This window comes from Gymnoscopelus microlampas (genome assembly GCF_963454915.1).
Source record: "Gymnoscopelus microlampas genome assembly, chromosome: 10".
Lineage (NCBI taxonomy): Eukaryota > Metazoa > Chordata > Actinopteri > Myctophiformes > Myctophidae > Gymnoscopelus > Gymnoscopelus microlampas.
In genome coordinates this window covers 27,852,320-27,866,865 of record NC_139947.1, presented here as the reverse complement: position 1 = coordinate 27,866,865, position 14,546 = coordinate 27,852,320, and the positions used below count along the sequence as shown (strand labels likewise).

Genomic DNA, 14,546 nt, shown 5'->3' with positions numbered 1-14,546 from the left:
GATGGAGTAGCCCCCGTGGACGAGGCCGCGGGGGACGTGGCGGTCGAGGTAGAGACGCCTACGGAGAAAGCCGGGGGGGAGACCGACACCAATCCACACACCGACATCACACCAGTGCAGAGCGGCGTGGCACCACCTAAGTCAACGAGGAAGGCCGAGGGGGAGGAGACCAACTCCACTCCATCACCACACCAGTGCAGAGCCCTGAAGCCCTGTTGGGCCAAGGTGGGAGGTCAGTAGCGACAAGAGTCAGACCAGTCGAGGTGAAAATATGCGAATGTGAGACATGCAGACCTCCTGACCTCATGAAAAAATGCAACTGTGAGACATGCAAACCTCTTGACCTCTTTGCACCAGTCCGGTGGGTCATGGGGAAATTGCGAGGGAAGAAGAAAAAGGTGAAGCAGAAAGTCACTGTCCCACCACAGTCATCAGTGCGGGCTGGAGGTGAGGTTGCGTTTCGCGGCGGCAAAAGTACACTGCCAGAGAAACTGACGTCTCCACTGCCACCCTCCGCAGGGGGTGGCAGTGGTTTGGATACGGCCGGGGCCACACCGATGCAACCTGGACCGCTGCGGTTGAGCATGGCTGACACAGAGGCCCACAAGGCGGTGGGCCTATGTGTCCGTGTATGGTCAGCTGGCAGTGGTACGTAGGTGCACTCGGGTGGACAGAGATGCTATGCGCAGCACCAAAAAAGAAAACGTCTGAAGTGTCCTACTTTTGTTGTAGTAGTTTAGGACCTTTTGTGATGTTTCTTAACATGTGAATGGATGGAGCCATTTCCAAATGTGTGCTATGCGGCATCGAAGGACGTCTAAAGTGTCTTACTGTGTGTGGTAGTTTAGGACCTTTATGATGTGCCTGTAACAGTGAAATGAATGGTGCCTGTGCCTGTAACAGTGAAATGAATGGAGCCATTTCAAAATGTATGCAATTGTGATGAGTATTTGAATAACTTGCATGATGACTGCCTACCTCTAAGTTGTGATGGAGGGGGGTTGAGTGGGGTGCATTGATACAGGTTATGTTCACCACTTAATCTCTTTTATACTTAGTTGTACGATGATGTCACGCGAAAATGGCGAAATGGCTGACCTGCCAGGTTGTGAGCTTGTAGATCAGCTATTTGCCATTGCGAAGCATTCACTTTGCCCATGAGGGAAAGGGGTTTCAAGTGGGAGGGAAAGGACACATCAGTGTTCCAAAAGATGAGCTTGTAGATCTGCTAATTTTCATTTAAAAACTTTGCCCAGGATATAGGTGGTCGAAGTAGTTTACAAATTCGCACAGTTTTGAACTATTGACACTGACCGATAGTGGTTTATAGATTTGCACGGTTTTGAACTACTGGCCTAACTATTGCTCTCTTAAAGGTGAGGCTAGTGGGAGTTTGAAGGGTTTGAGAATTCGTGCAGTTTTAATCCACTATCGGCCTTTTAATTAAGGCCTATAGGTATTGAGTGGGGGAAAACAGGCAACTACATACCAAATTAGTTTGTTTTCTGGATTGGGGAATTTATGTTAAACATGTGTGGTGTGCATAAATTCATGTTATGTGTGAAGTACGTAACTTTTTAAGTTTGACATGTGGGCTGTTCCGAGTATGGGATCGGAGTGGTTTGCAGACCAAAGTAAGATGTACCTAGTTAGGCATGTGTGAAGTACATTGCTTACTATGCCAGGCGGTGCCTCACTCACTAAGGGGCGACCTACCAGTGTGTTCTCTAAGCCAAAAAACAGAGGTAAATGGATTGTAGCCATTTCCTGCTGCCAGTGGGGGAGGATTATCATATGGGCGGGCCGTGAATGTGAGAGGTTATTGCGGCCTCTGGGTCCGCCGACCCAGAGGCCGGGTGGGAGGTGTTAGGTTTTCCATGCCTTCAGCGCCTGTAATATTATTATGATTATAATTATGTGTGTATTTACTGCTTATTTAGGATTAGACCAGTGTGGTAGGCCGACATATAAAGGCATAGGTAAAATACATACATATATGAAGGTTAATACTGCCTGTTTGGAGTCATTAACTGAGGCAGCTCTTTAAGGTCTCATAAGTTGGGTCCTTTCTCAGAGTGTGTAGGTCGTAAATTCCTTACCATTCCCTTATCTCGAAGAGGAGAGAGAGAGAGGCTCAAATGACATGCTTGATGCCTATGTTAGGGGGGAGGAGAAAGACACTTGCGAGGTGCTCATCGTATTTGCCCAGTGAGTAAAGGCACATATTGGGGGTCCTTGCTTAGATTTTCTGAGGGTCATAAAAATTCCAGTCTTATCAGGAAAGAGAGAGAGAACCAGGCCACCTTGGGGGGTGGGCATGATCTCTGGTGGGAGGCAACATCCTTTGTGTGGGTCTGTGTGGCAGAGTCACTGAGAACTCAGTTTCTTGGAGTCCCTCAACAGACCAGTAGTAAGTAGAAAAGCTCTTGATACACAAAGATTAATGGTCATATATGCTGATATGTTTATTGTTTGTGTGAAGATTCATGTCGGTAATATTGTATTATTGTTTCTGTGTTTCAATCTTTCTGTAGGTTTAAAACCTGTTTGACCTGTCTGTCTGTCTGTCTGACCGGACAGCCTGACCTGGCTAGACTTTGTTAGTAGAATGTGAGCCTACTGGCAAGGTTGGAGTTGACTAAGATAGTAGTTGACTGGCCGCTTAGTAGAATGATTGTCTGCTAGGTGTGTTAATGTATGTTTGTATTTGTGTTAGTAAATAAAAACCATAAAAGACACAGGTTTGGGTAGGTCTGAGTATTATCTACTTTACACCGATTCAGGGACTCCGGCCTTTTGCGAGGGCCGTTAGCCGACCAGTCGCACAAAGTAGTGTGCGTCGGGTTGAAATTCGTACAAACACCCCTGCACGATATCTGCGCCCCGACTTTTGACCTCAAGGAGGGTACGGATCTGACTGGCGCTTGGGGTTTGAGCCCCTGTGTATAATACGGGGGGGCTAGTCTTGAGCTTTGTCAGAACCTCCTCCTCCGGGCTCGGAAAAGTGACCACCTCAACCGGAGGAATTGGAGAAGAAGAAACCAAAATGTACGCATATTACAAAAAAAAACGAATTAAAAAATAATAATATACATGTTAGAATAGTTGCTTGTAAAGGAAAACTCAGTGGGAGTGCCCCACTGAGGGACACTAAGTTTAGCAATACATTTGTTGGAATCAAATGACAAATTATGTAATTGTCCCCAATAAGAGCTCATGTCCAGATGGTAGGTTTGGGACTGCCCCAGCCTAGTTCAGAGTTTCCCCTTCAAAGAAAAGGGTTTTCCTCGGCTCACATGACTCAAAAAGAAAAAAAATGGGACCTGATTTTTTAAACATGCAATATGTTATGCTATAAAGTAAGTGATAAAATACTGTTCACATTTAGGTGTTGTGGGTACTAAATTCGTACCCAAGGAGGGGTTGATGGTCCGTTGTGGAACCTTGGGCCGTCAACCTTTACTTTATAGAGTGTGGAGCACAGTAGCTGTACTCCAATTAGAAGGCCGAACGTGCCATCCACTGTTTTTGATATACTGAATGCTAAAGATAAGAAGGTCAGAATTCTCCAGGCGCTCAACCGAACGCCTGTTTGCATGCAGACCTAGATGTGGAGCGAATTGCCTTCGTGATATATCAGGTCGTATTGTTTTAATATCATTAATTTGCTGTTCTTTTATTCACATAGTAGAAAGGGAGTCTCCCTTGTTTGTCAATAAAGATGCCTTGCGCATGTGAACGGTAATTTCTGTGTATGTCGTCTATAAACTGGACTTTAGGGTTTATTGAACCAAGAGTGACAGCTCAGCTACGGCACATCAGGACGTAGCCCCCCTCCTTTCTTCTTGACGAGGAAGTATCTTGAGTAGAAACCTAGACGGCTTTCTCCCGGTAGTACTTCCCGCACGGCGTTCTTTAGCAGGAGTGATGCAATCTCCTCTCGTAACGTTACCGCCGCTTGGCCACTCGCGTGTGACAACAATACTTTGTTGGACATGGGTGGTTTCCTGGAAAATTGCAGCCTGTAGCCCCGTGCTATTGTACGGAGCACCCAAGGGTTGGCGTCGCATTCTTTCCATCGCTCGATGCGGAGCGACAACGGATTCGGAGGGGTTATTATTTGTGTCGGGTGTACGAGCGCCGCCATCTTTGTCGTGCTCGTTGGCTCGGCAACCCTCTTTGTTGTTACTCCTGAGTACGCATGCGCGGCCAGTGTGAGAGCCTTCGTCTTGGCTGTGCTTGTTAGCCTGGTTAGCATGCTTGGTGCTACATGAGGGCTCATGCGCGCGGCCATCTTGGAAGGCGTCACGTGTTCGCTCACAGCCAATGTGTGCGCCAACACGTGTTTCCGCAAAATGGCCGACTCTTGTGACAAAACAACAACATTGGGGCCTAGTCTTAACTTGGGGCGTTTTGTGGACCAAGAAAAAATTTGGCGTGACCCGTGTAGGAGATGACGGTTTTGGCCCGCCATCTTGCCTTTGTTGTGTCCCCCGCTCACCAGGGACCCCTCGTGAGGGGTCCCTGATGAACGGTGGCTCATTAGTACTTTGGTTGTGCTTTGTTGTATTTTTTGGTTGTTTAATACAGAATCTGTTTTCATAACAACATTTTGAACAAATACAGCGGCAGGTGACACAGGAACATGCACATTCACAAAATCGTGTTTCATAAAATGTACATATGGGTGTGTGTGCTTCTTTGCGGGGCTTCGGGAGCGATCGAACGCCGTCTCCACTCGCTCCGTCGAACATCTCCTCCTCTTCCTCGGTGAGCGTGGATGGAGGCCCGTGGCCACAAAATCCAGTCGAAAATCCCCGGTCTGGGGGGAGAGGGAACCGGGGGAGAAATTGTCCCTGCTCACTTGGCAGGGTTGGACAGTGTCATTTATTCTGCTCGGCGCGGCGACCCCTGTGACTGCCTCTCTGAGGCCGGTTGTTGGCGGGGCGCGCGCGGCCACGGTCATCGTCCCGACGTTCGCGCTGTTCGCCTCTGCCAGCGGCTGGTGGAGCAGAATGGGACTGGTTCGGGCGCGAACCGGTCTGACGGACCTGTGGCATCCTACCCCTAGTTGGCTGCCGCGAGGGACGGGTCTGGGGCCGAGAGAGAGGTGGTCCAGAAGGAGCCTGTAAACAGGACATGGCCGCCTCGTCCTGGGCTTTGCGTGTCGCGGTGCTTTCTTGGAGATAAACCATGGCGCCATGGAAGAGGTTGCCGGCGGTTATCTTAAGGTTCTGGAGGTGCTTTTTGTCGTCCGGGCCTTTGAAAGAGACGTGATCCAGCCAACGTCCTCTCTCGTGAGTGACGCACATTCCCAGGACTCTACCGTTCCATTCGGTAGTATTCTTATTGAGGAGCATAATCTCCCGCTGGAGGCGTCGCATCTCAGCCATTTGTTGTGATGTAGCGACATCTCCCACCTCCGTCATAAGAACCATCAGGGACCCCTGTAACAGAGCAGCAGCATTGAGGGCCCTGGCGCTTGATGTTGTTGCCTTGTAGACCGCCCTCGTGGCAGCGGATCCAGCAACGTCCTTCTCGGTGGTGAGGCACGGTGTCTCCTTTGTTGTAGAGAAGGGCGCCTTCTGGCTGCGCGGCTGGCTGTGCAGCATAAAGGTGGCCAAACTACGGTCCATGGGCGGGAAGGCCGAGAGGCCGAGTTCGCCTGCGCCCGCGCAGTCGATCTCAAAACGCAGCTTTTTTGGATCGGAGTCCGGAGCCAGAGGAGAGCTCCAAGACGCCGTGAGGCCGGCGGCGAAGCCCTTCGCCAGGGGAAGTTTACATTTCTTTGGGACCTTCTCCTCCACGGAGCCCAGTCCCTGCCACTCGGAAGCGCTGGCGGGGGCCACCTCGGCCTCGTCCGCGGGCCATCTGAGGCCACATCTCACGGTGGCCAGTTTGTAGATCTCCAGCAAAGGAGCCTCGCTCATGTCAGGCGGGGGAGGTGCAGCTTCAACCTGGGCTGTAGCCGTCTCCACCATTACCGTAGGTACAGCATCGGCGAGTGGCGTCGCAGGTAGCGGTGGGCCGATAGCTGGGAGAGGAGGGCCGCGGTCCTCAGTCTCCAGGATGACGACCTCTCCGTCCCCCTCGACCTGGTCAACGACCTGGTAATCATCACCGTCGTCGTACTGTTCCACCTGGTAGGTGGCGAGGGTCTCGTCCTCACCGTCATCTCTGCCTGAGCACCCGCTCCTCGCCGGGGAAGAGTAGTGGGAGCTTGCTCGGTGAGGGCCGCCGCTGTGTTCCGCTGCGTTGTCTCCCCTCGCGGGAGAACGGGAGCGGGGACCGATTGATTTTACTCCAGGTCTGCGTCCGTCCCCTCCGTGGAGAGAGCGATCCGGGGGGTCCAAGGCCCGGGCGGAGCCGGCTGCTGCAGACGGGCGAGCCCGGCGAGAGAAAGCCTCCTCTCTGGCCGTGTAAGCGGCGGGCTGTCTGCGGGAGGAGAAGTAGCGGGAGGCCGCGTCGTACTCCTCAGGCTCCTCGTACGTGGTACGGGGAGGAAGATAGAACCTCTCGGCCTTGAACAGGCGATTCTGAAGCTCCGATGGGTGGAGGCTAGCACAGTCAGAGCACCTCGGAGGCTGCTCGTAGGCCGCGGCGTCCGCGTGGGCGAAACCCAGGCAAATAATGCAATGGTCGTGGGTGTCCCACTCGTCCAGCAGCTGGGCACAGGTGCGGGTGCTGCATCGGCGACGGGGGGGGAAATCCATGGCGGGACCCCGGTCGTGGCGATCCGTCGCGGTGGGAAGAGCACGCCGAGACATGCTGATGAAGAATGAATGAAGCCAAGCCGGCCGGCTAGGCTAAGCTAAAAAGCCGGTAGGCCTGAAAGCTAGTTAAGCTAGGCTAAGCTAGCTGCAGCGTCCGCTGTGTAGATCGAGGAAAGAGTTTTCCACTCCGTGGAAGGGAAAGGGAGAGTAACGAGCTCCGGGGACTCTCGGTGGACTGAGAAACCGACTCGTCGCTGTCGAGATCGTCGAATTCCCCGCAGGCTCGTTCTGTTTTTGTAGATGTGATTGTAGTAGCTCTGTGTTCATCGAGGCAGAAGAAGCGAAAGAGAACGTAACTTCCGCTTTCCGGGTCCTTTATACCCTCGGGGGAGGGTTTTCCGGAAAGCGACTGACGGCCCACCGGGCCAATGAGGATTGGCCCGAGGGAGTTAATGTGAAGCTTCTGTATATCATCGCCAGGGGGCGCTGATCCCATATGTGAACAGTGAGAGAGCAATGTAATAAAACCGCAGGCTTTCGTTTCTTGGAAAGTTAGCATACTGGAAGCCGTTGTTCTCGTGTTAATAAAAAAAAAAAAAAATATTGGAAATCTTGTTTGAAAAAAAAAAAAAATCTGCCCAACGATGATGTCACTGGTAGGCGGGTTTCTGAAGTGTCCACATCCCTCCTATGAGTACCAAGTAGAAAAAAAATGACACCATTTTATCATGAGCTTTAGTGAGGACCAATTATATCAAGATAGGTTGAAAATGGGTGAAGTCGTCCTTTAAGTGTGTGTGTGTGGGGGGGGGGGGGGGGGGACCAGGAATCTTATGATTTGACTTATGATTCCCAGACGTCCTCTCTAGCCATTCGGCTTCGGCCGCCTTGATATTGATGTCCGATACCGGTTTCCTTTTCCCAGCTGTCCATGTGACCTATTTCCCAATATAGGACATCATACACGCCTGTATGTATGTGTGGGTGTGCGCGTGCGTGTGGGTGTGTGTGTGTGTGCGCGCGCAGGCATGTGCGCGTGTAAAAAATATTTGAGGGTTTCTGACTCATCAACAAGTGGGAGCTGAAAAACCGACAGCACTATAGTCTCTCATGACCATCAATCAGACATGGAACGTTTTTTATTACCAAGCAGTACATCACAACGTGGTGTTTGGCGTTATTACAATATCGATCGTAGACAAATAGATCTTTAGGTCATGGTCTCATACTGACAAAAAGCAGCACAAAAATACGGATAAGGATGACGGATGTTGTTCGCACTTACAGCGGTGGTAACATTGTTGGTATTGATCTGCCCACATATTTTGTCTCTAAGTTTGACTCACTGCAGCGGTATGAACCGAAGAAGAGGCTGCAATAAAGTGCAGAAGATTCCGAGCAGAGCAATGTTGTGGGGAAAAAAAGTCATTGTAATTAATAACATCAATCATAGCTGATGAGAGAACACAGCAGCATGCTGTTTGCGGGGCCAGCTGATGAAGCAATGTTGCATCTTTATGGTATCACCATTCACCGCCAGTAGGAAACTCAATAGCAGGTTTGTGTGTTGCAGTTTGTGTGTGCCCAGGCAAGCAATATCCCGGCATAATGTAATGATATCCCTTAATGGCTCATTAGAGCACTCCTCTTGTTCGTGTTTGGTTAAAATGTAAGCGTCTCCCACTGTGTTTGCTGCTTCTGAGACGCTGAGACCCACCGGATATCTTTATCTCCTCTCAGTTTTCATGCCAACTTCCACAGCTGCCATTACAGCCGCCACACTGTACAATCCAGAGTGTTAACTTACCACGGTTAGAGTGTAAAAATGGACCCGTAACGGACAAAGACTTAACATTAACACCCAGGATTGTTTGTGCAGAGCAGGGTCTACAGCAGGTGGCATTTTTTTTTGAAGAGTTGGAGGAGCATTGATTCATCAGTATGGCTTTTTATCTCACCTTGGCTGAAATGTGACATAATGTTCCCGCCGTAGCTGAGCGGTAATGATCCTATAATGCCATCTCGGCCGGGGCCCAGGGGCTCTGAGATTGCGTAACTGTTGACAGAGATTTGGGTCTGTCGCACATGCGTCGATCGCACTGCCTGCATGGTTCAGGTAATGAAGGCGGTGGAGAATGAGGAACATGCTAGATGGCTATAGAATGCAGCCAGCTGGGCCAAACGAGAAAACATGGACTGCACCTTACATAACCTATGTTATATAAGTGTTAGGTTAAAGGTAGGGCAGCAGATGAGGGACAACTTCAGATATTTACATCCATACGTAGACGGTCCATATGTAGACAACAGTATCAGTCGCTTTGTTTGGAAAGATTTAATGGAAATGACTTAAAATCAGAAAAGTGTTAAGAATCCTGACATGAGGAAGTTGCCATTTGTACATGTAGTGTATTGACTGTACTTGGTATGATATTGGCCTATAAATGTACAGTTCATTGTAAATGTCTTGCATTCAAATCCAGCTACACTGCTCTGGAAACCTCTCTCTGCTTTTAACTGTGAAATTAAATGTATTGTTGATATAAGTATCCTTGTATTTATTTGTATATAGCTTGGAAGTTTACAGAGTTTACAACTCTCTCTCTCTAGGTCGTCCTCAGACAAGCCCTCCAGTGGTGACTCAAGTAATTGACAGTGACCTGTGTGTGTGTGTGTGTGTGTGTGTGTGTGTGTGTGTGTGTGTGTGTGTGTGTGTGTGTGTGTGTGCGTGTGCGTCACGCTCTTTCTCTGCCCCCTCCTCTTCACCTCGGCCCCATCTCTCATCTGCTCCCCATCTCTTACAGCTGAGCCCTCCATCAGCCACAATTCGCCTATAACGCTCCATCTCTCTCTCTCTCTCTCTCTCTCTCTCTCTCTCTCTCCTCTCTCTCTCCCCCCCCCCTATCTTTCTCTCTGTCTGTCTTTTTCCATCTCTTCAAACACGTTCTGAATCTTTGTGCCCCTCTCTACCTTCATATGGGTATTATACAGTCTGTCTGTCTGTCTGTCTGTCTGTCTGTCTGTGTCTCTCTCTCACACACGCACACGCACACATGCACACACTTTAACAATAAGCACGGTACATTTGTCTTTGAACTCTTGCAGTGGGCCACAACACTGGCAGCCGAACAATTGAGAGAATGAACTATCCAGATTAAAGCCATGAATCAAAACCTTACCCGTGAGTCTTGGACCTATGATATGAGCAACATGCCCTTGCAACAGCCCAAGCACCGCAAGGGAAGAATTAAAGTCACGAAAAGTTCACTGTTGTGCCGCAAAGCATCGCTTTTAATGAGAAGTGGAGACGGGAACTGTGCCACACTTCCACCTCCAAATGCTTAATTAGTGTAAAACACACAAACACACACACACACACACACACACACACACACACACACACACACACACACACACAGTACACGCACAGTGACATTCAGTGTTAATTTGACTCTGAGCATTATGTATGAAAATAGACAATCTACAATCTCACAGCGCATTGCATTGCAACATGTTTTGAGCTTGTAGCTTGTATTATTTTCACGACTTGTACGAGACATTTGTATGTCAAATTGTCATAATTATGACAAATTATAAGATAGATGAAAAACCATAAAAAGATGAAATATGGAGTTACAAGTTTTCTGCCTGACAGTGATGAAATCAAATTACATTGACCCATTTTGCTGTTACTGTAACTGAGGTTGTACGTTTACATTCAACTTAAAATAAATCAAACTTAAGCAAGGTGCACGCACATCCAAAAAGCAGCGGCCAAGGACTAGTATTTAGGATTGCCCGTCTCAAGTCCTTGCAAGTTGATGTCCATACCTTTATTGTAATGAATCGAAAACTGCTTCATCAAAGACCACAAACCACTATATACTTTGGAAAAGGGTCAGAGTTGTAGTCAAGGCTAATACCAGACCACCAGTATGGTCCTTTAAATAAACTTTTCTATTTTATGTGCAGGGTGGTGTTACGTTAACATGTCACACTCACAGCTATACTAAACCCATTGGTATTGCTTGACTCCCACAGCTTGAAGCCCTTCCGTGCAAAAGGGTGAATGAGTCGTATAGACACAAGCAGGGACGTGCATAGGGATTTGGAGAGGCAGGGGCTAGAATTTTACGAACAATTACCATACTTTTAGGCCCGAAAACCCCCCGTGCTTAATGTCCTCCAAGTCACGCACCCAACAAGCTTTGAACTGAGCAGATTGGACCTTCCGTTCCAGAGATAATGGCCAAAACATCTTGAAAGCGTCCACTTTCGCCGGTTTTCGATCGGCGATCTTCGATTTGGCCATTGTCGCCCGTTTTTCTTTAGTAACACGGGCTAGGAAGGTCGTACGACGACAAACTAGATACCTGAGGAAAGTTCAAAGAAACTTTGAGCTGCATCCAACACATCCACTGCCAGTTCCAGTTCCAGTCGGCCTTACCGTCAGGCCGCTAGGGGCAGTTGAAATTTCTTTTTCTTTTTTTCTTTTTTTTTCAGTCTGGAGACGGCACTTTTTTACCGAGGGGTAAAAGGGCAGGGGCTAAAGCCCCCTTTCATGTCTGTGTGTGCGCGTGCATGCACGCAAGGCTTGTATAAGCTACTCTGGGGAGAAACGGAGTATATAGTCATTATGGAGGTATAGTTTCATCACCCGAATGAAACAGGCGGCGTTCTGTTTTGGAATTCACCCGTGTGTTGTAGCATAGCAAAAACAACTAGCATTCAAGGCCCAGTAAATACATATGCAGGGGAGAAGCGTTGAATTAGTAATGAGTTATTTCTCCCCGCGGCTCTCTAGTTGTGTGTGAGAAGGGGAAAAAAAGAGGGAGAAAGAGAGGGAGATGGGAGAATGCGTGAGAAAGGAAGAAGACAGTCAGAGATAGGGAGGGAGCAAAGAGAAGAGACGGATTAGAGAGGGAGAGGAGCAATAGAGATGGAGAGATGTAGAGAGGAGGACTTCATTAAAGTGGCATTCTTCATACCACGTGGTACGGTTGTACAGTATGTTCAGTGGATCTTTCCTGTCTCTTACGCCTTCATCTGTCATCTCCCCACATGTCTCCACCACGTTCCCATGCTCTCTCCTTTCTGCTTTTTTCCTTTTTCTCGTTCGCTTTCCTCCCATTGTTCTTTTAACCCATTTAGACCTGAGGCGATTCTTTAAAAAAATCTAAATCCTAACAGTTTTTTGAAAAAAAATCTAAGATTTATTTTCAAGATTTTTCAAAAATAGCAGATCTACAAGCTCATAGCGCGGCACTCGGTGCCGCGCTATGAGCTTGTATATCTGCGCTTATATGAGCTTGTAGATCTGTTTTTTTTTTTTAATCGTGAAAATTTGCGCAAATCTTTAGAGCGAACATTTTTAACTCAAATCTTTGTTTCTGGGGGTTCTACAAATGTCTTCTAAATCCTAATCAGTGTTTCTCAAACTTTGTTTCATGTCAAGGACCCCCAAAATTATATGTATTTGGCTGTGGACCCCCATCTCAAAATATTTTGTCCCAGGGACTCCCAGAAGCAAATATTTGAGTAAAAAAAATGTTTGCTTTAAAAATATATACATGTATATATCCAAAGATTTGCCCAAATTTTCAAGATCTTTCAAAAATAGCAGATCTACAAGCTCATAGCGCGGCACTCGGTGCCGCGCTATGAGCTTGTATGTCTTGCTATTTTTGAATAGCCCAAAGAAATCGTAAAATGCATTCCCGGTCTTAATGGGTTAATTCCCCATCTCTCATTCTCTGCATCATCATCCCTTCTCTCTCTCTCCCCTTTTTTCCCTCCCTATTTCGATCTCCGTCCTCTTTCTTGTTGCTCTCAGTCATCCCTCATTTCTCTCTCTCTCTCTGCCTCTTGCATTGTGTTCATTTCTTCTTCTCCCTGTTCGGCTCCATCATTCAGGCTGTGGTTGTTATGGCTTTCTTTCTTTTTTTTTCTTTTTTCTCTTTTACAATGGTTAGGGTTATTTTCCCCTCACCTGGACCCAGTTGCACCACCTCACACTAAGTTCAAACTTAGCCTAGTTATACCCATTCAATCCGGGGACGCATCTCTGTCATTTTAGATTTATTTGGCTATTCAAAAATAGTAGATCTACAAGCTCATAGCACGGCACAGAGTGCCGTGCTATGAGCTTGTAGATCTGCTATTTTTTTTTTTATCGTGAAAATGTTTGCAAATCTTTGAATATATATATATAACTCAAATATTTGCTTCTTGGGGTCCCTGGAACAAAAATATGTTACAAATGTTTAAAAAATTGTATAAATATATATTTAAAGATTTGCACAAATTTTCACGATTTTCTCAAAAAAATGTAGATCTACAAGCTCACAGCGCGGCACAGAGCTCTATGTAGAGCTTGTAGATCTGCTATTTTTGAATGGCCAAATAAATCTAAAAATGACACAGATACTTTCCTGGTCTAAATGGCTTTTTAAAAGCCATTTAAGCTTTGAACTTAGTGTGAGGTGGTGCAACTAGCTCCTGCTGGTGTCTGGTCTGATGCTATCTGGCTATATTTTCACGTTGCTGCCCCAAACTGTATGGAGCAGATCTTCGAATACTACGCTGTCCAGAAAACTAGGCTATAGAATCTGGGCCAGGATAGGTAGGTAGGGCACAGGTTGGTGAGACATCAATCAAAACAAGACATTATAAGGGGGCACTCGTGTGGCGCCGGGGGTTAAGTACCAGCCCACAGTCCACAGAGACTATATAATATGGGTTTGAATCCTCCATTGTGCCTCCGGCTGGCATGGCCGGGCATCCACACACAATTGGAATCTGTACTTCTGTAACTCTTTGTATGTCGCCCCTTATCTTTAGTACACCCTTATATAAGACCATTTAGACGAGCGTCTCTGTTAGAGTGGAGTCAAACGGACATTACAAGAACTGTCTGAGATTGGGGCTCGGGAGGCTTGGCTTTTGCCCTGCTGGGGCCCAAGGTCTAGCCAGAAGTCTAGCCAGAGCTCTGATGCTGTAAAGGCTGTTTCTCTGCCTGAATCTTCCTAATAAATACATTGTCAAAACTTCACCCTGACATGGATATTAATATTTTCCATAATAAAAAGACAAACAAAACCCTGTAAAACAAACACGAACGTTGAACGTAATCATGTTTACTCTTTCAAATCACAAAGACAAAGTGCAACAGTTAAAAATGACTTAACCCATTAAGACCGCGGACGCATCTGAGTAATTTTAAGATTTATTTGGCTATTCAAAACATAGCAGATCTACAAGCTCATATCGCGGCACCGAGTGCCGCGATATGAGCTTGTAGATCTGCTATGTTTTGAAAAATCGTGAAAAATATGTACAATTCTTTGAATAATGTATTTTTAAAGCGAACATTTAGTGTTTAATATAATATCCGTGGTTCTCAAAAATTATATGTATTTGGCCGTGGACCCCCATCAAAAAATATTTTGTTCCAGGGACCGCCCAGAAGTTGTAACAGAGTTAAAAATGTTCGCTTTAAAACATATATACAATATTCAAAGATTTGCACACATTTTCACGATTTTTCAAAAATAGCCAAAGAAATCTTCAAATGACGCAGATTCGTTCGTTCCCGGTCTTAAAGGGTTAAGCATTTGGCGCTATGGCGATGCGAGGTGTTATGACTTGCGCTCGCATACATCTTCCAAATGTTTGTCATCGGGATTTGTCATTTGTCTCATCTCTGCCAGCTCTTGCTCCATCATGCCTTATGTAACACCCCAAGCTGTTGTGAAGATGAATCCCGGAAGCAAACTACTGTTTTATCAGCGCATCCATTTTCAGCTCCCCATCCAATCACAGTGATGGTTTACC

General features: G+C 47.2%; 1 protein-coding gene across 1 annotated transcript in view; it reads left to right on the top strand.

Moving 5' to 3' along the window:
* Positions 1-14,546, top strand: part of camkvl (CaM kinase-like vesicle-associated, like) — a gene marked incomplete at its 3' end in the record, with an annotated part of 114,082 nt that overhangs the window by 19,670 nt on the left and 79,866 nt on the right. The window lies entirely within an intron of this gene.